The sequence below is a fragment of the Papio anubis genome, chromosome X, assembly GCF_008728515.1.
Source record: "Papio anubis isolate 15944 chromosome X, Panubis1.0, whole genome shotgun sequence".
NCBI lineage: Eukaryota > Metazoa > Chordata > Mammalia > Primates > Cercopithecidae > Papio > Papio anubis.
This window is the reverse complement of record NC_044996.1, coordinates 106,552,962-106,571,890: the sequence shown is the minus strand read 5'-3', so window position 1 is coordinate 106,571,890 and position 18,929 is coordinate 106,552,962. Positions and strand designations below refer to the sequence as shown.

Genomic DNA, 18,929 nt, shown 5'->3' with positions numbered 1-18,929 from the left:
ATGCTCTGCATTTTGCATTCAGTATTACATTGAAATACTTTTAAATTACCCTTGACTTTTTAAAAAGAGGGAAAAAAGTAAAATGAAATGAAACAAAAGGGCTGCTAGGCCTTTTTGTGAAGAGAGTTGAGACTGTGGGAAAAGAAGGATTCAGTACATTTCTTGAACTCTGGATCTGTTGTGATGTCTCTGAGGAAACCTTTCTCTTCCCCTCCCCACTTCACGCCACCTCCAAACACTTTTTGGCCAAATCTAGAGCTGGTCGTGCTAGATTATGGCTGGAATTTCTCATGAAGTAGTTATTAGGATTGATTTCATGAACACTTCATGATTTATAGAGCAAATAGAGCAGAAAGGAACCAAGGGGAAGAAAAGGCCAGCCAGGTAGGCAGGCAGAGTGGGGCAGATCAGGCAAGCAGAATATTGGTTCCCACGTGTTCTGGTTCTCCCTTCTGCTACCCTCCTCCCTGCAGCCCCTCTGGTGATGGGACCCTGTGACTGCTGAGAAAATCCGTTCAGACTATAGTGCAGTGAAATAGGAGGGCAGAGGCGTTTGAAGCAGAAAGCAAGTAACAAAGTTGTTAATTCAACTGTTATCTAATGGCCGACTTTCTCATGCACAGTCTCCCTAACCCTGATCAGCGTAACCTTCTAGTGACTATATTTTATCTTCTTCGCCACCACCCACATCACTCCCCCTAATCTCTTCAGGGGGTAGGGCTATGGAGGAAACAAGATATTGTTCCTTCATTTCTCGAGTCACATTTCAGTGAAGTAAACAGCACCTTCTTTCCCTTCCTTCTGTTCCATGAAAGCTATTTTAGAGAAACTATGTTGAGCACCAGAAGTTCATGGGTTTGGTTGCTATGTGGCCTGAAGCTGACATCTTTTGTGTGTGTGTGTGTCATGGTTTATGGTAGAGTGGTTAAAAATCAGTTCCCATTCTGGTGACTAAATTTTATTGACTTTTCCAGGGCCTGTGGTGGGACTGTCATGTCCCCTATTTAATTACTTCCTTCTTCTTGACAGCAGATTGAGTTAACCAGAGGACATGCAGGTGGCTCCGGGGCCAGGGAGCTTGGAGTGGCCATGGCTTGGCAGCTGAGAGGGGCCGGGGCGAGCACAGGCCTGGGGATGTAACAACCTGCTGGCAGTTGTGAACTGTGAGTTTTATGACTGCACTGGGGGCAATAACTGAACAGTGGGGCTTTTGGGCTAATTTGAAGAATACTTTGCATAAATCCCAGCTGCTAGCCATATGTCCAACCCTTGTAGAGGGGAGGGCGTGTTTCCCTGAGCTCTTGTTTCTTTTCCTGGAAGTGAAGACTAACCAAACCTTTAAATGCCCAGCTGGAGTCTTTGGGGGAGGAAGATGGGTCACAAAAGCTTGAACTGATTTAATCACAATATAAATTTATATTTTACCAGATTTTCTCTTCCGATGATGTTGTGTCATTTTGTCCTCACAAACTCCCAAAATATAGGCCAGGTAGAAATCCTCCATTTACCCACAAGAAGACTGAGACCCCGGGAGGCTGAGACCAATAATAAAAGCAGCCATTTTGGAGCTCACCATGTGTTAGACACTTTTCTAAACCCTTGATAGGTGTTCACTCATTTCATACTGACATCAGTCCTACAAGGCAGGTACCATTATTATCCCTATTCCTTGATGAAGGAGATGAGCCCAGAGAGGTTACTTAACTTGCCCAGGGTCACACAGATAGTTAGTAGTGGAGCTGGGATTCAAACCTAGGCAGTCTGGCTCCAGAGTCTGTATTTAAAACCACTATACATGCTGCCAGCTAGCTTGGCATTGATGTGGCTGGAATTCATATGCACGTACTCAACTCCAAGTTCAGGTTTTCCCTAATGCCACACCACTCTTTTGAAATTTGCTCCTTAAAGATCTCTTATTCCTGCAAGCATTAGCCACAGCAATTTAGACTTGGACTCTTTTCATCTGGTATCGCAAAGTCTTTCACTTAAATTTATTTAATTAGTCCCTCTATACCTACTTACTGTGGAGTCAGAGGCATACCCAGTCTAAAGGAGTTGTAATACATTAGGAAATTACTCCCAGACTAAGGCTTTGGAAAAATACAGGTATGTAGGTGTTGGGAGTTGCTAAAACCTGGCAGCTTCATACCTGGAACAAATATTTTCTCTCTCCCTGTTTCCTGGGAAGAATGGGTGTGGTTCTCACAGCGCTCTGCTTTTGTGAGCGTGCACACTCCAAGGTTTCACACACAGAGTTGGCCTCTCCCTTTGGGAAAAGGTAATTCCAGCCCCGACTCTTCTGACAATTATGGGCCTCTTAGCCTGTGGTAAGTTTGAACAAATCAAGTGAAAGGGAGGGAGTTGTTTTAATGTGATAATATCTCTAGCTGCCCATGCTGACTTTCTCACAGAGGAAAAACCAGTAAGTTTTGCTCTGCATTCACTGGTGCCCCAAAGAAAACCTTGGGGAAAGGCTGGGCACGGTGGCTCACGCCTGTAGTCCCAGCACCTTGGGAGGCCAAGGCAGGTGGATCATTGGAGGTCAGGAATTCGAGACCAGCCTGGCCAACACGATGAAACCCTGTCTCTACTAAAAATACAAAAATTAGCCAGGCGGTAGTGGGGCATACCTGTAATCCCAGCTACTGGGGAGGCTGAGGCAGGAGAATCGTTTGAGCCTTGGAGACAGAGGTTGCGGTGAGCTGAGATCATGCCACTGCACTCCAGTCTGGGCAACAGAGTGAGATCCTGTCTCAAAAAACAAAACAAAACAAAAACAAACAAACACAACACTTGGGGGAACCTCCAGATTTTTATATGTCATAGCCAAAACCAATGTAGACCAAACCCCAATTCAAATTTGTGATGATGACTGAAAAGCAAGAGTATGACTCTCGTTTGCAGATCTGAATAGCAGTTTTCTTTCCTCATTTGCAGACGAACTCTGTAGGCAGGCATTGGGTAACATGAAACAAGGAACATGACATAACTTTGGCTGAGAAACCATCATAGGAGAGTATTAGAAGGGGAGGACAAAATAGTTTGGGTTGTAGTGATAATTTGTCATTATTTACTTAATTTATTTGGCGACTATTTCTCTAAGTTGGATTTCCCCCAGATGCAGATCCTGCCACAAGAATTTGGATGCAAGTTTGTTATTTGGGAAGTGATTCCAGGAAGCATCTTTAGGAAGTGGAGAAGTGAGACAGGGAAGAGAAAAAAAACAAAACAAAACAAAAAACTTGGAGTGTCAAAATAGGTTATCACTGTGGGCAGCTGAGACTCAGTCATGCTGGGGACCTCAGGTAGATGGTGTGGAACATGCCTTAAAGTCTCACCTGAGTGGCAAGGAGGCTGAGGTATTTATCCAGTCTCCTGTTGGTCATTGCTCCTATGTGTGTTGATTCATTAGCACTGTGGCCTCTCTCACCTGAGAATATCTCATTTGCTTACAGTAAGAAGGCATCAGGCTACATGGGGACATTGAGTGCCAAAATAATATGGGCAGGGCACTGATGCTGTCTACTTAAGAAACAAACCAGTTTGTGGAGGAGGAGGATATGAGGGCAGACATATTGTAATTAAGGTTATTTCAGTTGCAAGTGATAAAATCCCAACTCAAACTAGCTTGAGAAAAAAAAAGCAATGTATGTGAGTTACATCACTGAAAAGTTCAGGGGTAAGTAGTCTCAAGCATAGCATAGCTAGCTTTTACCCATCATTGGTTTAGGGTTTCTCTTATGTGTGTTAACTCACTAGCACTCTGGCCTCTTCCACCTACGGGTATAATAGGTGCACAAGCAATGCCATCAGGGCTCTGTCTTCTGTACATCTCTTGTTCTGCTTTCTTCTGTGTTGGCTTTATTATCTGGCTGACTGAGAAGAGGGTGGAAAAGATGGTACCTGTAGGCTTATATGATCCTTATTCCTCCTGACCCTAGAGGAGAAGAGCATTTTTTTTTTTTCTAATAGCACTGGTTAAAATCTTGGGGAACAAAGGTAATGAAATGAGCAAATCGAAGAGATGTCTATATACCCATGTTCATTGCAGCACTATTTATGATAGCCACAATACGAAATCAACCTAAGTGTCCACCAATGGATGAATGGATAAAGAAAATGTGGTATACATGTACACAATAGAATATTATTCAGCCTTGAAAATGAAGGAAATCCTGTCATTTGCAACAACACGGATGAACTTGGAGGACATTACGTTAAGTAAAATGTGCTAGTAAAAGAGAAAAAAACACTGCATGACATCACTTATATATAGAATCTGAAAAAGCTGAATTCAGAAGCAGTGAGTAGAATGGTGATTCCCAGGAGCTGGGAGGGGAGGAGGGTTGGGAACATGTTGGTCAAAGGATACAAAATTTCAGTTAGACTGGGAAGAAAAAGTTCAAGAGATCTGTTGTGCCACATGGTGACTGTAGTTAATAATAATGTATTCTTGAAAACTGCTGAGTGAATTTTAAGCATTACCACAAATAAATGATAAGCACATGAGGTAATGCATATGTTAATTAGCTCAATTTAGCCATTCTACAATGTATACATACTTCAAAACATGTTGTACATGATAAATATGTATAATTTTTATTTGTCACATAAAATCTGTCTACATATATGTGTGTGTGTATATAATATATGTGTATGTGTGTGTGTGTGTATATATACACACACATATACACACACACACACACGCACGTAAATCCTGGAGAAGGCTCTGATTGGCCTATTGTGGTTCCTGTGTCTATTCCTGCACCAATTGATGTGGCCAAGAGGATAGTGCACTCTGATCAGCCAGACTCAGGTCATGTGTTGGGTTGGAGAGGATGGTATCATCTTACCCAAATAAGTAGAATTTCTGAGACTTGAGGAAGGAGTGGCTCTAGTAGTGTGCTGATAAATAAGCTTGTAAACAAATAAACAAAGCCCCTGATTTGTAGCTGATTTCCACCATATAGATATTCCCACCTTGGCTAATTTGAAGCTATCAACATGATGTCACTAAATATGGAATTGAGAAAAGTTGCACACAATTGGCCTTGAGTCAGCATGAGCTGGCACCAGCACACCACTTTGTGATTCCCCATGAAGAGCAATCATGGGCAAACAGTGTGACCACTACAACTATAAACAAGAAGGCCAGTGTCTCTCTTGTGGAGCCTTGGTAGCCACAAAGATAAAAAGTGATAGGACAGCTTGCTTTATTTGGCATGTACAATGCTTAGGATGAACTGGTGTATTAAAGCAAGTGGTCTTCTTCCCCCACACTCCTTATTTTGCAACTACCTTCAGGAAACACTTAGCTAACAGTTTGATGACTTCAAAATAACATTCAGCAACATTTATTCCAGTACTGTGTGAGTTTCACGAGGGCAGGGATTTTGCCTGGTTTGTTCAGTGCTATGTCCCCAGGGTCTAGAAGAGAGCTCAGGAAAACACATAAACACTCAATATTTGTTAGATGACTGCATGAATGACTGGACAGCCCACAGAGTTAGATGCTTTTCCCAACAACACAAGCATACCCACCTCGTGAGTAACCATCACCTCACTTTGCATCTCACAGATGCCATCCGGGTCCTCCAGACTTTCTCGTCCTAATCCTAGGAGGGCCACACTACCTCCTGGTGTGAGGAAAATGCAGCTTTGGTCCTTTCTCCTGTAGTGGACACTTTGTTCTCCTTTTTCTTTGATTTCATTTACTTGGTGGTTCTTGTTGTTTTAGGTCAGGAGGGGTGGCTCTCCCTTTCTGCCTTGGGGCTCAACTCTTCCCAGGCAGGGGCAGACCAAGATGGCATCTCCTTATTAAGACATGAGAGCATGCTGAGGCTTGTCTGATTAGAGTCTCCTTACACATTGGTACAGAGAACTTTCTGCCTTTGCAATTCTTTTGTTTCAAAATGAAAAAAAGGATAGCCAGGAAGCTGCAAGATTGGAAAGTTGTTACACACACACACACACACACACACACTCACACTGAACCAGATTTGCTGATAAAAGGAGAATAGGAAGGCCTGAAGCTGAGGGAGCATTTCAAGGTCACAGGCAAGGAGGGGCCTGCAGTGGAGGTGATGGAATAGATGAATAGACAACAGTTGAATGCATTATTTAGTGTGTTCCACATCGCAAAGCCAAGAATGGTTCTTTCGCACCAGAAGATTTGATGTATCAGGCTGGCTGTCTCCTCAGAGGACACCCCCGGTCTCCTCTTGAGTTCATGGAGACATGGTTGTCTAGGTGACAACTGTCGGGCAAGAAGCTGCAAGCTGAAGAATAAAATCGCCTTAGCTAATAGAGCGGCGTGCTATTATGTACCTGAAGGTTTAACTGCTATATTACCCTGAAAGAATCATTTGGTGGGAAGGAAGGAGCTCACTTTTCCCTGGGCTACATCAGTGAATTCAATTTCTATTGAAGAGAGACTAGCATTTTAAAAACCACTGTGTGTGGAGCTTCGAGTCCTTTTCTTCTTTCGGTAAGAAATGATTTAATAATGAACTTACAACTGCAGGGCCTCCAGTCAGCCCCATGGAGCCCTGGAAGAGGGAAGAGGCAGTGTGCAGGGGCCAGGGGCTGGCAGGCTCCATCCTGTTCTGTCCCTGCTCAGGCCCAGGCTCTGTGACTGAGGTTACCCCAGAGCAACTTGGTTCAGAAGCATGTAGAGTCTGAGCGATAATTTTCCTCCCTCACAAGATTGCCGGGTGCCTCTAATTAACGGTTGTGAATTCCTTAGATGGGGTTGTTATCAGATGGAAAGGGGCTAATTGTACTGGTCACAATAGTTAACCTCTTCCAGAAGGAAGTGTGTGTGTGTGTGTGTGTGTGTGTGTGTGCATGTGTATGAGAGAGAGAGAGAGAGAGAGAGAGAGAGAGAGAAAACCCTGGTCCTGGTTCGTCCTGCAAATGAGGCAGAAAAGCTTGAGAATCATTGAAATTCTTTGACATCCAGACACCAGAAAATGAAAGATTGTATTCACTGAGACTTTTTTTTTTTTGCCAAGCCAAGAGTGGCCAACATTTACTGGGCTTTTTCTAGCACTAAGTGCTTTACCAACTCGATTACATTTAACCCTCAGCATTCCCGAGTCTTAAATGTGATGGTTATTATCTTCAGTCTACAGATGGGGAAACCAAGGTTTAGTGAGTTAAGGAGATTTGTCAAGGCTTGATCCACACCAGCAAAAAATGAAGGCCTTTTAGATTCAGAAGATCCTGCCAAAGACTGAGAGTTGAGCAGGAAAACTTGAGCTCCCTGCATTAAAAGGCAAGTAGGACCCCTCATGCAATGAGCTGGGACAACTTTGCCAGGGCACCCTCTGGGCATCAGGGCAACCTCCTGCCTTACCTTCTGCCCCAGTTATCAGCTCTGCTGTGTGTTTTCTTTGGCTCCTTTCTTGCACTACAAACAGTATCTCTAGTCTATTTCCCTGTGACTCAAGTATCTGGCCTTTAAATTGCCTACACTCCTTCAGAGACAATTCTAGTAAGACATGCCTATGTTGATCTCCTACTACGTGCTGGGCTGTGCTGGGTAGCTGGAGAGAAAAAAATAAGTGGCATCAATACATTGCTTTGAGGAAGTTCATTCTGGAGAGGGAATGAGATATAAAACTACACAATCAACACAGTATGATCAGTTCAGTGATAGTAATGAAAATAACAACAAGAGCTATTTTGGGAGTACTTCCTATGTCCTGGGTCTTGTGCTGAACACATAAAACAAGCCCATAAGGTAGATACTATTATTATTTCTACTCTAGAAATGAGAAAATGAAAGCATAGAGAAGTTAGATCACTTGTCCAAGGTCATGCAAGTAGTAAATGGCAGAGCAGGAATTTGAACTAAGAAACCCTATGTCCATAGCTGATCCTATTAACCACTATGCTGTATTGCACATACATAGACCAGCATAGAAGCATATATATATTATATAGGAAACCCAAATGAAGAGATATAAATTCTCTTCTAAGTAGAATGGCTCACAGGAAGAGAGACAAAAGCTGTAAACAAGAAAGGGAGAATGGTTGTGTGTCCAGAATATTAAAGACACAGCCCAGACACTGGGCTTGTGCTTTTGATCTCATGGCCTGTATCTAAGGTTGCATAACAAATTAAATTTACTGCATTACAATATCCATAATTGTGCATTATCTTTCATGGCTTCTATGGGTCTGGGATTCAGGAGTGGCTCAGTTCGGTGGTTTTTGACCCAGGTTCTCTCATGAGGTTGCACTTACATAACAACTTGGGCTGCAGCAATCCAATATGGCTCACTCACATGGCTTGTAAATTGGTGCTCGTCTAAGTTCTTAACATGAACCTCATTCCACAGGTTTGCTTGAGTGTCCTCATGACATGGCAGCTGGCTTCCCCAGAGCAAGAGATCCAGCAGACGAAAGTAGAAGCTGTAATGCCTTTATAACTTATATAGAGGTTACACACTGTCACATCTGCCATGTTTTATTGGCCATTCACACCAGCTCTGCTTTTATATGGGAGAGAACTACAAAGGGATATAAATACTAGGAGCAAGAGATCATTGGGGACTCTCTTATAGTTCATCAACCTGGAATTAAAGTTCCAATATTTTGAAAGCAAAAGCCTATACAGTCCCCCCAACTCACCTTAGGTTTGCTGTTCCAAGCTATAGACGTTTAGGATCAAGAAGCCCAGTACTTTACGAGGAGATGGCATGTTTGAGATCTTAGAGACCCTGTGGCTCTGGACAAAATGGTGGCTTTGATGAGGACAGTGGAGATGAACTCAAGACTTATAGGGAAGCTGGGAAGAGAGGCCAGAACTGGGGACAGCTGTAGGCCTTTTGGTAACTAAGCCCAGGTGCCAAGCACTCTGGAGATTTACTATCATTTAGACCATTGGACAGGAATATGTTCTGGTCCATGAATACTCTGGAAACAAAAATCTATCCAACCAGAGTCTCCTGCTTTCAGACTGGAAGTCTATCTGTTCATTACATGCAGAAGGAAGCCACCAGCATTTTCTGTACAAGAATTTGGATCTTGCTTTCTTCCTTCTACTTCAGTGCTTTGCACAGACCTGGGGTATGTGTATATAGCAGCATTAAAGCCATTGCTGAATAAATGGCTATTTACTTGTAAGTTAAAATATTTCATGGGAATATATTAAACACGGATTTAATAGACTTAATATTTTATGTTATCCTAATATGTGCTGGGCTAGACACCATACTAGATGCTGGAGGAAAGCAGTGAACAAAAAAGACATAATCCCTGTTCTTATGATGCTTATGAGAGAGATATTAATCAAATAACAATACAAATAAATATGTAATTATGAACTCAGAGAGGCGCCTTGAAGGAAAGAAAGTGACTTCAGGAGATTAAAAACAGAAAACACTGAGGACGTGGTGCTTGAGCTGAGATGTGACAGATGAATAGGTTAAAAAGGGAGGAAGAACATTTCAAGTAGAGAGAAAAGCATGCTCAAAATGTGTTTGTGGAACTGAAAGGACTCTTGTGTGGCTGAAGCAGAGGAAACGAAGAGGAAGTATGGTATAAGATGAGGGTAGAGAGCTTGTCAGGGACCCAGATCATGCGGGACTTTATAGACATGTTTAAGGATGTTGGTCATTATCTTAAACGATGGGTAACCATTAAAAGGCTTCAAAGCAATACAGTGGCATCATCAGATTTGTGCTTTGAAAATATCCATGTTTGTTATATGGAGACTGGATTAGAGAGGCAAGACTGGAGGCAGGGAGACCAGCTAGAAGACTGTGTCCAGGAGAGTGATGTTGGTAGTGGAGATAGTGAGAAGAGAGTGGAACTGAAATATTCCACAGATAATTTAGTGTAACCTGTAAGGTAAAAACAGGCATCAAATATCAGGGGCCAGGTGACAATGTAGGGGATGGGGAAATGGGAAATCAGAATGGAGTTTCTAAGAGGTAGGAAGAAGAAGGTGATCTGTGCAAGACAGGTAGGACTTCGTCTGTAGAAGAAGGACTGTGTAGTTTCTGGTGTGTTTGAGTAGTGGTCTTTGTTGCTAAGAGGCATTGGTTATTCCTGTGTATGGTTCTGGTACATAAGTACCTGTGGTGCTGTAAGCAGTACATTTATAATGATCAATGTTACTGTTCTATTAAACAGCAGCCATGTCACGGCACCAAGTGTTCCCTGGAGGCCTTCATTGACTAGAGCAATTCTACTTTAAAAAAAACTATATTCCAATTGCAAGCAAGATGGCCGAATAGGAGCAGCTCCAGTCTCCAACTCCCAGCGCCAGCGACACAGAAGACCGGTGATTTCGGCATTTTCAACTGAGGTACTAGTCTGCCCCACTGGGGAGTGCCGACTCCATCGGTACTGGTCAGCTGCTGCAGCCCGACCAGTGAGAGCTGAAGCAGGGCTGGCATTGCCTCACCTGGGAAGCGCAAGGGGAAGGCAATCCTTTTCCTAGCCAGGGAACTGGAGACACAACACCTGGAGAATCGGGTAACTCCCACCCCAATACTGCCAAGGCTTTGAGCAAACAGGCACACCAGGAGATCATATCCCACACCTGGCCGGGAGGGTCCCACACCCACGGAGCCTCCCTCATTGCTATCACAGCAGTCTGTGATCTACCTGGGCAGCAGCCAGGCTGGGGAGGGGCTCCGCCATTGCTGAGGCTTGCAGGTAAGCAAAGCTGCTGGGAAGCTCGAACTGGCGGAGCTCACAGTGCGCCTGGGCTGGAACCCGCCTGTCTCTGTGACTCCACCTCTGGGGGCAGGGGCACAGTAACAATAACAAAGCAGCAGACACCTCTGCAGACTAAAACCACTCTGTCTGACAGCTTTGAAGAGAGCAGTGGATCTCCCAACACGGAGGTTGAGATCTGAGAAGGGACAGGACTCCCTGCTCAAGCCGGTCCCTGGACCCCTGAGTAGCCTAACTGGGAGACATCCCCACTAGGGGCAGTCTGACACCCCACACCTCACAGGGTGGAGTACACCCCTGAGAGGAAGCTTCCAAAGCAAGAATCAGACAGGCACTTGCTGTTCAGAAATATTTCTGTCTCTGCTCTGCCACATGCCCCAGGCAAACAGGGTCTGGAGTGGACCTCAAGCAATCTCCAACAGACCTACAGTTGAGGGTCCTGACTGTTAGGAAGGAAATCATCAAACAGGAAGGACACCTACACCAAAACCCCATCAGTACATCAAATTTCATCATCAAAGACCAGAGGCAGATAAACCACGAAGATGGGGAAAAGCAGGCGTAAGCTGGAATTCAAAAAATAAGAGCCGATCTCCGCAAAGGAGTTTGAGTCATCACAGCAACGGATCAAAGCTGGACGGAGAATGACTTTGACGAGATGAGAGAAGAAGGCTTCAGTCCATCAAATTTCAGAGCTAAAGGAGGAATTATACCCAGTGCAAAGAAACTAAAAATCTTGAAAAAGTGGAAGAATTGATGGCTAGAGTAATTAATGCAGAGAAGGTCCTAAACGAAATGAAAGAGATGAAACCATGCATTAATGAAATACGCGGACAAATGCACACAAGCTTCAGTAACCGAATTAGATCAACTGGAAGAAAGTATATCAGCGATTGAGGATCAAATGAATGAAATGAAGCGAAGAGAAAACCAAAAGAAAAAAAAGAAGAAAAAAGAAATGAACAAAGCCTGCAAGAAGCATGGGATTATGTAAAAGACCAAATCTACGTCTGATTGGGGTGCCTGAAAGGAGGGGAAAATGAACCAAGTTGGAAACACTCTCAGGATATCATCCAGGAGAACTTCCCCAACCTAGTAGGGCAGGCCAACATTCAAATCCAGGAAATACAGAGAATGCCACAAAGATACCCTCGAGAAGAGCAACTCCAAGAAACATAATTGCCAGATTCACCAAAGCTGAAATGAAGGAAAAATCTTAAGGGCAGCTAGAGAGAAAGGTCGGGTTACCTGACAAAGGAAGCCCATCAGACTTACCAGCAGATCTCTCGGCAGAAACTCTACAAGCCAGAAGAGAGGGGGCCAATATTCAACATTCTTAAAGAAAAGAATTTTAAACCCAGAATTTCATATCCAGCCAAACTAAGTTTCATAAGTGAAGGAGAAATAAAATCCCATAGATAAGCAAAATGCTTAGAGATTTTGTCACCACTAGGCCTGCCTTTTACAAGAGACCCTGAAGGAAGCACTAAACATGGAAAGGAACAACTGGTACCAGCCATCTCAAAACATGCCAAAATGTAAAGACCATCGAGGCTAGGAAGAAACTGCATCAACTAACGAGCAAAATAACCAGTTAATATCATAATGGCAGGATCAAGTTCACACATAAATAATATTAACCTTAAAATGTAAATGGACTAAATGCTCCAGTTAAAAGACAGACTGGCAAACTGGATAAAGAGTCAAGACCCATCAGTCTGCTGTATTCAGGAGACCCATCTCACATGCAGAGACATACATAGGCTCAAAATAAAGGGATGGAGGAAGATTTACTCAAGCAAATGGAGAACAAAAAAAAGCGGGGGTAGCAATACCTAGCTCTGATAAAACAGGACTTTAAACCATCAAAGATCAAAAGAGACAAAGAAGGCCATTGGCATAATGGTAAAGGGATCATCCAACAGGGAAGAGCTAACTATCCTAAAATATATATGCACCCAATACAGGAGCACCTAGATTCATAAAGCAAGTCCTTAGAGACTTACAAAGAGACTAGGACTCCCATACAATAATAATGGGAGACTTCAACACTCCACTGTCAACATTAGACAGGATCAACGAGACAGAAAGTGAACAAGGATATCCAGGAATTGAACTCCATCTCTGCAGCAAGCAGACCTAATAGACATCTATAGAACTCTCCACCCCAAATCAACAGAATATACATTCTTTCAGGCACCACACTGCATTCTCTACTCCAAAATTGACCACGTAATTAAAGTAAAGCACTCCCTCAGCAAATGTACAAGAACAGAAATTATAACAAACTGTCTCTCAGACCATTGCAATCAACCAGAACTCAGGACTAAGAAACTCAATCAAAAAACCGCTCAGTAACTACATGGAAACTGAACAACCTGCTCCTGAATGACTACTGGGCATAAATCTAAATGAAGGCAGAAATAAAGATGTTCTTTTTTGAAACCAATGAGAAATGAAAGATACAACATACCAGAATCTCTGGGACATTTAAAGCAGTGTGTAGAGGGAAATTTATAGCACTAAATGCCCACAAGAGAAAGCAGGAAAGATCGAAAATTGACACTCTAACATCGCAATTAAAAAAGAACTAGAGAAGCAAGAGCAAAACACATCTGAAAAGCTAGCAGAAGGCAAGAAATAACTAAGATCAGACAGAAACTGAAGGAGACAGAGACATAAAAACCCTCCAAAAAATCAATGAATCCAGGAGTTGGTTTTTGAAAGATCAACAAAATTGACAGACCACTAGCAAGACTAATAAAGAAGAAAAGAGAGAAGAATCAAATCGACACAATTAAAAATGATAAAGGGATATCACCACCGACCCCACAGAAATACAAACTACCATCAGAGAATACTATAAACACCTCTACTAAATAAACTGGGAAATCTAGAAGAAATGGATAATTTCCTGACACTACTAATTTTCCCAAGACTAAACTAGGGAAGAAGTTGAATCCTTGACTAGGATAATAGGCAGGCTCTGAAATTGAGGCAACAATTACGCCTACCAACCAAAAAAAAAGTCCAGGACTGTGATGGATTCACAGCTGAATTCTCTACCAGAGGTACAAGGAGGAGTTGGTACCATTCCTCTGAAAACTATTCCAATCAATAGGAAAAAGAGGGAATCCTCCCTAACTCACTTTATGAGGCCAACATCATCCTGATACCAAAGCCTCTGGCAGAGATACACTGAAAGAGAATTTTAGACCAATATCCCTGATGAACATCGATGCAAAATCCCCACAAAATAATTGGCAAACCGGATTCAGCAACACATCAAAAGCTTATCCACCATCATCAAGTGGGCTTCATCCTGGGATGCAAGGCTGGTTCAACATTTGCAAATCAATAAACATAATCCAAAGCATATAAACAGAACCAAAGACAAGAACTACGATTATCTCAATAGATGCAGAAAAGGCTTTGACAAAAATTCAACAGCTCCTTCATGCTAAAACGCCAATAAATTCGGTATTGATGGAACGTACCTCAAAAATAATAAGAGCTTATTTATGACAAAACCCACAGCCACATCATACTGAATGGGCAAAAACTGAAAAATTCCCTTGAAAAACTGGCATTACATTAGGGATGCCTCTCTCACCACTCCTATTCAACATAGTGTTGGAAGTTCTGCTAGGGCAATCAGGCAAGAGAAAGAAATCAAGGGTTCAGTTAGAAAAGAAGAAGTCAAATTGTCCCTGTTTGCAGATGACATGATTGTATATTTAGAAACCCCATTGTCTCGGCCCAAAATCTCCTTAAGCTGATAAGCAACTTCAGCAAAGTCTCAGGATACAAAATTAATGTGCAAAATCACAAGCATTCTTATACACCAGTAACAGACAAACAGAGAGCCAAATCAGGAAATGAACTTCCATTCACAATTGCTTCAAAGAGAATAAAATACCTAGGAATCCAACTTACAAGGGATGTGTAAAGGACCTCTTCAAGGAGAACTACAAACCACTGCTCAGTGAAATCAAAGAGGACACAAACAAATGGAAGAACATACCATGCTCATGGATAGGAAGAATCAATATCGTGAAAATGGCCATACTGCCCAAGGTAATTTATAGATTCAATGCCATCCCCATCATTACCAATGAGTTTCTTCACAGAATTGGAAACCGTTTTAAAGTTCATATGGAACCAAAAAGAGCCCGCATTCCAAGACAATCCTAAGTCAAAAGAACAAAGCTGAGGCATCAATGCCTGACTTCCAACCATACTACAAGGCTACAGTAACTAAAACAGCATGGTACTGGTACCAAAACAGATATAGACCAATGGAACAGAGCAGAGTCCTCAGAAATAATAATTGGCCACATCTACAGCCATCTGATCTTTGACAAACCTGAGAGAAACAAGAAATGGGGAAAGGATTCCCCATTTAATAAATGGTGCTGGGAAAATTGGCTAGCCATAAGTAGAAAGCTGGAAACTGGATCCCTTTCCTTACCCTCTTACGAAAATAATCCAAGATGGGATTAGAGACTTAACAAGTTAGACCTAACACCATAAAAATCCTAGAGGGAAAAACCTAGGTAGTACCCATTCAGGACATAGGCATGGGCAAAGATCACTGCCTAAAACACCAAAAAAGCAACGGCAGCAAAAGCCAAAATTGACAAATGGATTCATTAAACTAAAGAGCTTCTTGGCCAGCAAAAAGAAACTACCATCAGAGTGAACAGGCAACCTACAGAATGGGAGAAATTTTTGCAATCTACTCATCTGACAAAGGGCTACAATATCCAGAACCTACAAAGAACTCCAAACAAATTCCATAAGAAAAACAAACAACCCCATCAAAAGTGGGCAAAGGATATGAACAGACATTTTCAAAAGAAGACATTCATACAGCCAACAAACACATGAAAAAAAAATGCTCATCATCACTGGCCATCAGAGAAATGCAAATCAAACCACAATGAGATACCATCTCACACCAGTTAGAATGAAGGATCATTAAAAAGTCAGGAAACAACAGGTGCTGGAGAGGATGCGGAGAAATAGGAACACTTTTACACTGTTGGTGGATTGTAAACTAGTTCAACCATTATGGAAATAGTATGGCGATTCCTCAAGGATCTAGAACTAGATGTACCATATGACCCAGCCATCCCATTACTGGGTATATACCCAAAGGATTATAACATATAAAGACACATGCACACGCATGTTTATTATGTACCATTCACAATAGCAAGACTTGAATCAACCCAATGTCCATCAGTGACAGATTGGATTAAGAAAAATGTGGCACTTATACACCATGGAATACTATGCAGCCATAAAAAGGATGAGTTTGTGTCCTTTGTAGGACATGGATGCAGCTGGAATCCATCATTCTTAGCAAACCATCACAAGAACAGAAACCGAACATCCCATGTTCCTCACTCATAGGTGGGAACTGAACAAATGAGATCACTCTGGACTCAGGGAAGGGGAACATCACACACCGGGCCTATCATGAGGAGGGGGAGGGGAGGGATTGCATTGGAGTTATACCTGATGTAAATGACGAGCTGATGGGTGCAGCACACCAACAAGGCAATGGGCATATGCTATGTAACAAACCTGCATCGTTATGCATACGTAATTTACAACTTACAGTATAATAATAATAAATAAATTTAAAAAATAAAAAATAAAAAATAAAAAAAATTAAAAAAAAATAAAAAAATAAAAAAAATTAAAAAAATAAAAATAAAAATAAAAAAACTATATATATATATACACATACATATGCATATATATATACATACACACACACACACACACACACACACATATATATGGTTTGTAAAACAGAACAGGTAGTCTCAAAAGTGAGTTTCCAGATGGGAGCTTTAAGAGTGGCCAGTCTTTGAGCGTGACTTTAGACTGCACATCTGAAATAACTGAATTTAATTTAAAAATATAGGCAGATGTTTTAGTCAGCTCAAGCTGTTATAACACAATACCATAAACTGGGTGGCATAAGTAACAGTAATTTCTTTCTCAGAATTCTGGAGGCTAGGAAGTCAGAGATCAAGTGCCAGCAAGTTCTGTTCTTGGTGAGGGCCCTCTTCCTGGCTTGCAGACACTCATAATCTCTCTGTGTGTTCACATAACTTCTTTGTGCACTTGCTGAGAGAGAAAGCTCTGGTGTCTCTTGCTTTACTTATAAAGACACGCATCCTATTATGGAGACTCCACCCTCATGACCTCATCTTAACCTAATTAACTTCCCAAAGGCCCTGCCACTTTGGGGGTTAGGGCTTCAACGTATAATTTTTTCTTTTTTTGAGATGAAGTATTGTTCTGTCACCCAGGCTGGACTAGAGTGGCACGATCTTGGCTCACTGAAGCCTCTGCCTCCTGGGTTCAAGCAATTCTCCTGCCTCAGCCTCCCAAGTAGCTGGGATTACAGGCACATACCACCATGTCTGGCTAACTTTTGTATTTTTTGTAGAGACAAGATTTCACCATGTTGGCCAGGCTGGTCTCAAACTCCTGACCTCAAGTGATCCACCCACCTTGGCCTCCCAAAGTGCTGGGATTACAGGTATGGGTCACCGCACCCAGCCCAATATATGAATTTGAAGGGGATGTAAACATTCAGTCCACAGCAGTCAGTGTTCAAATAAGAAGACACATGAACAATGTGATGGATTAGGAAGTCTAGAGATGGAACCAAATAGATACAGGAACTTGGATGTAAAGGTGGAATCTTTTATTACTATGGGAAAAGACGGACTGATTAAAAAATAGTGTTGGGACAACTGGTTAACCATCTGGATAAAATATAAATGAATCTAGTCCTCATATAATATAACAGGAAAAAAAATTATCCCAGATTCAAACGCAAAAAGATGAACTCTTAAAAACTATTAGAGGAAAACATGGGGGAATTTTTGTATAACGTTGGAGTGAGCAAGGTCTTTCTGAGTTGAAATGAAGAACCCATAAAAGAAAAGGATGAAAAATTTAACTACATAAAAATCAGACTAAAGTCTCTACATGGAAAAATGTACAATAAACAAAATAACACTTTGGAAGGCTAGAGCAAGAGGATTGCTTGAAGCCAGGGGTTCAAGACCAGCCTGAGCAACATAGTGAGACCCCCATCTCCACAAAATACAAAAAAAAAAAAAAAACTGAAAAACTAGCTGGGTGTGGTTATATGTGCCTGTGGGCCCAGCTACTTGGGAGGCTAAGGCGGGAAGATTGCTTGAGCACAGGAGGTCAAGGCTGAAGTGAGCTATGATCATGCCATTGTGCTCTAGCCTGGGTGACAGAGCAGAAACCCATCTCTAAAAACAAAACAAAAACAAAAAATCCCAAGTAACACAACAGCAACAATAAACAAATGACAAACTAGAAGAAAAGTTGTCAGCGGCATCACAATGCACAAATCTCCTTGGAAAAATCAATAAGAAGAATAATAACGTAATATAAAAATGGACAAATGATGTAAACAAGATAGTTCACAAAAAAGGAAATATAAATAGCTTCAGAAGTTATGAAAAGATGCTCAAACACACTCATAACTATACTAATATACTATTTATTTTTACCTCTCAGATTTAAAAACAACAACAGACTACTCACTGTCTATTGACAAAGCTACAGGGAGCAGGCACGCTCATACCTTAATTGTCGAGGGTAGATTTGGTGCTCCCCTGCGGCAGAAAACTTGTCAATATTCATCAAAATTGTGACTGCCTACTCTACGTTGCCTAGTTATTCAATTTTAAGATTTTATCCTATAGAAACACTTGCTCCCTTGTGAAATGATGGGCATACCAGGCTATTCACTGAAGCATTATTTGAAATAGCACAAGATTGGGCACAACCCAAATGTACAACAGGAGAGGATTGGTGAAATAAATTATATCATGTACATTCAATAGATGTAAAAATAAATGAGGCAGATCTCCATCTACTGATATGGTAAGATCTCCAGGATATACTTTAAAGTGAAAAAAGTACTGAGTAGACTATTGTGTACTCATTGCTATCTTTAGGATGTAGAACTGACAATGTATACTCATATTTGTTTGTATATACATAAAGAATTAGGGAATGACTCCATGATATACATTTTTCACATTTTAACATCTGTGAAATTGAAATGTCTTCCATTATGTGTCATTTTAGAATTACAATTAGCCATATTATTTTCTTTCTTAGTGGTACATAAAATAACGATGCATCTTAAAATGGATGACATCTTAGAT

The 18,929-nt window shown here is 41.6% G+C and overlaps 1 long non-coding RNA gene across 6 annotated transcripts in view; it reads left to right on the top strand.

Annotated features, from left to right (window-relative positions):
- The window catches only part of LOC108583810, a 226,508-nt gene that overhangs the window by 124,070 nt on the left and 83,509 nt on the right, over positions 1–18,929 (top strand). Inside the window, exons 3-4 of one of the 6 annotated variants that reach the window (XR_004180544.1) lie at positions 1,033–1,163; positions 10,144–10,298. The exons of 2 other annotated variants lie outside the window; for them this stretch is intronic. This is a non-coding gene — a long non-coding RNA (uncharacterized LOC108583810). Of the gene's footprint in view, positions 1–1,029; positions 1,164–10,143; positions 10,299–18,929 lie in introns of those variants that run through there. 3 more of the 6 variants (XR_002519610.2, XR_004180543.1, XR_002519609.2) reach the window with 3 other exon arrangements.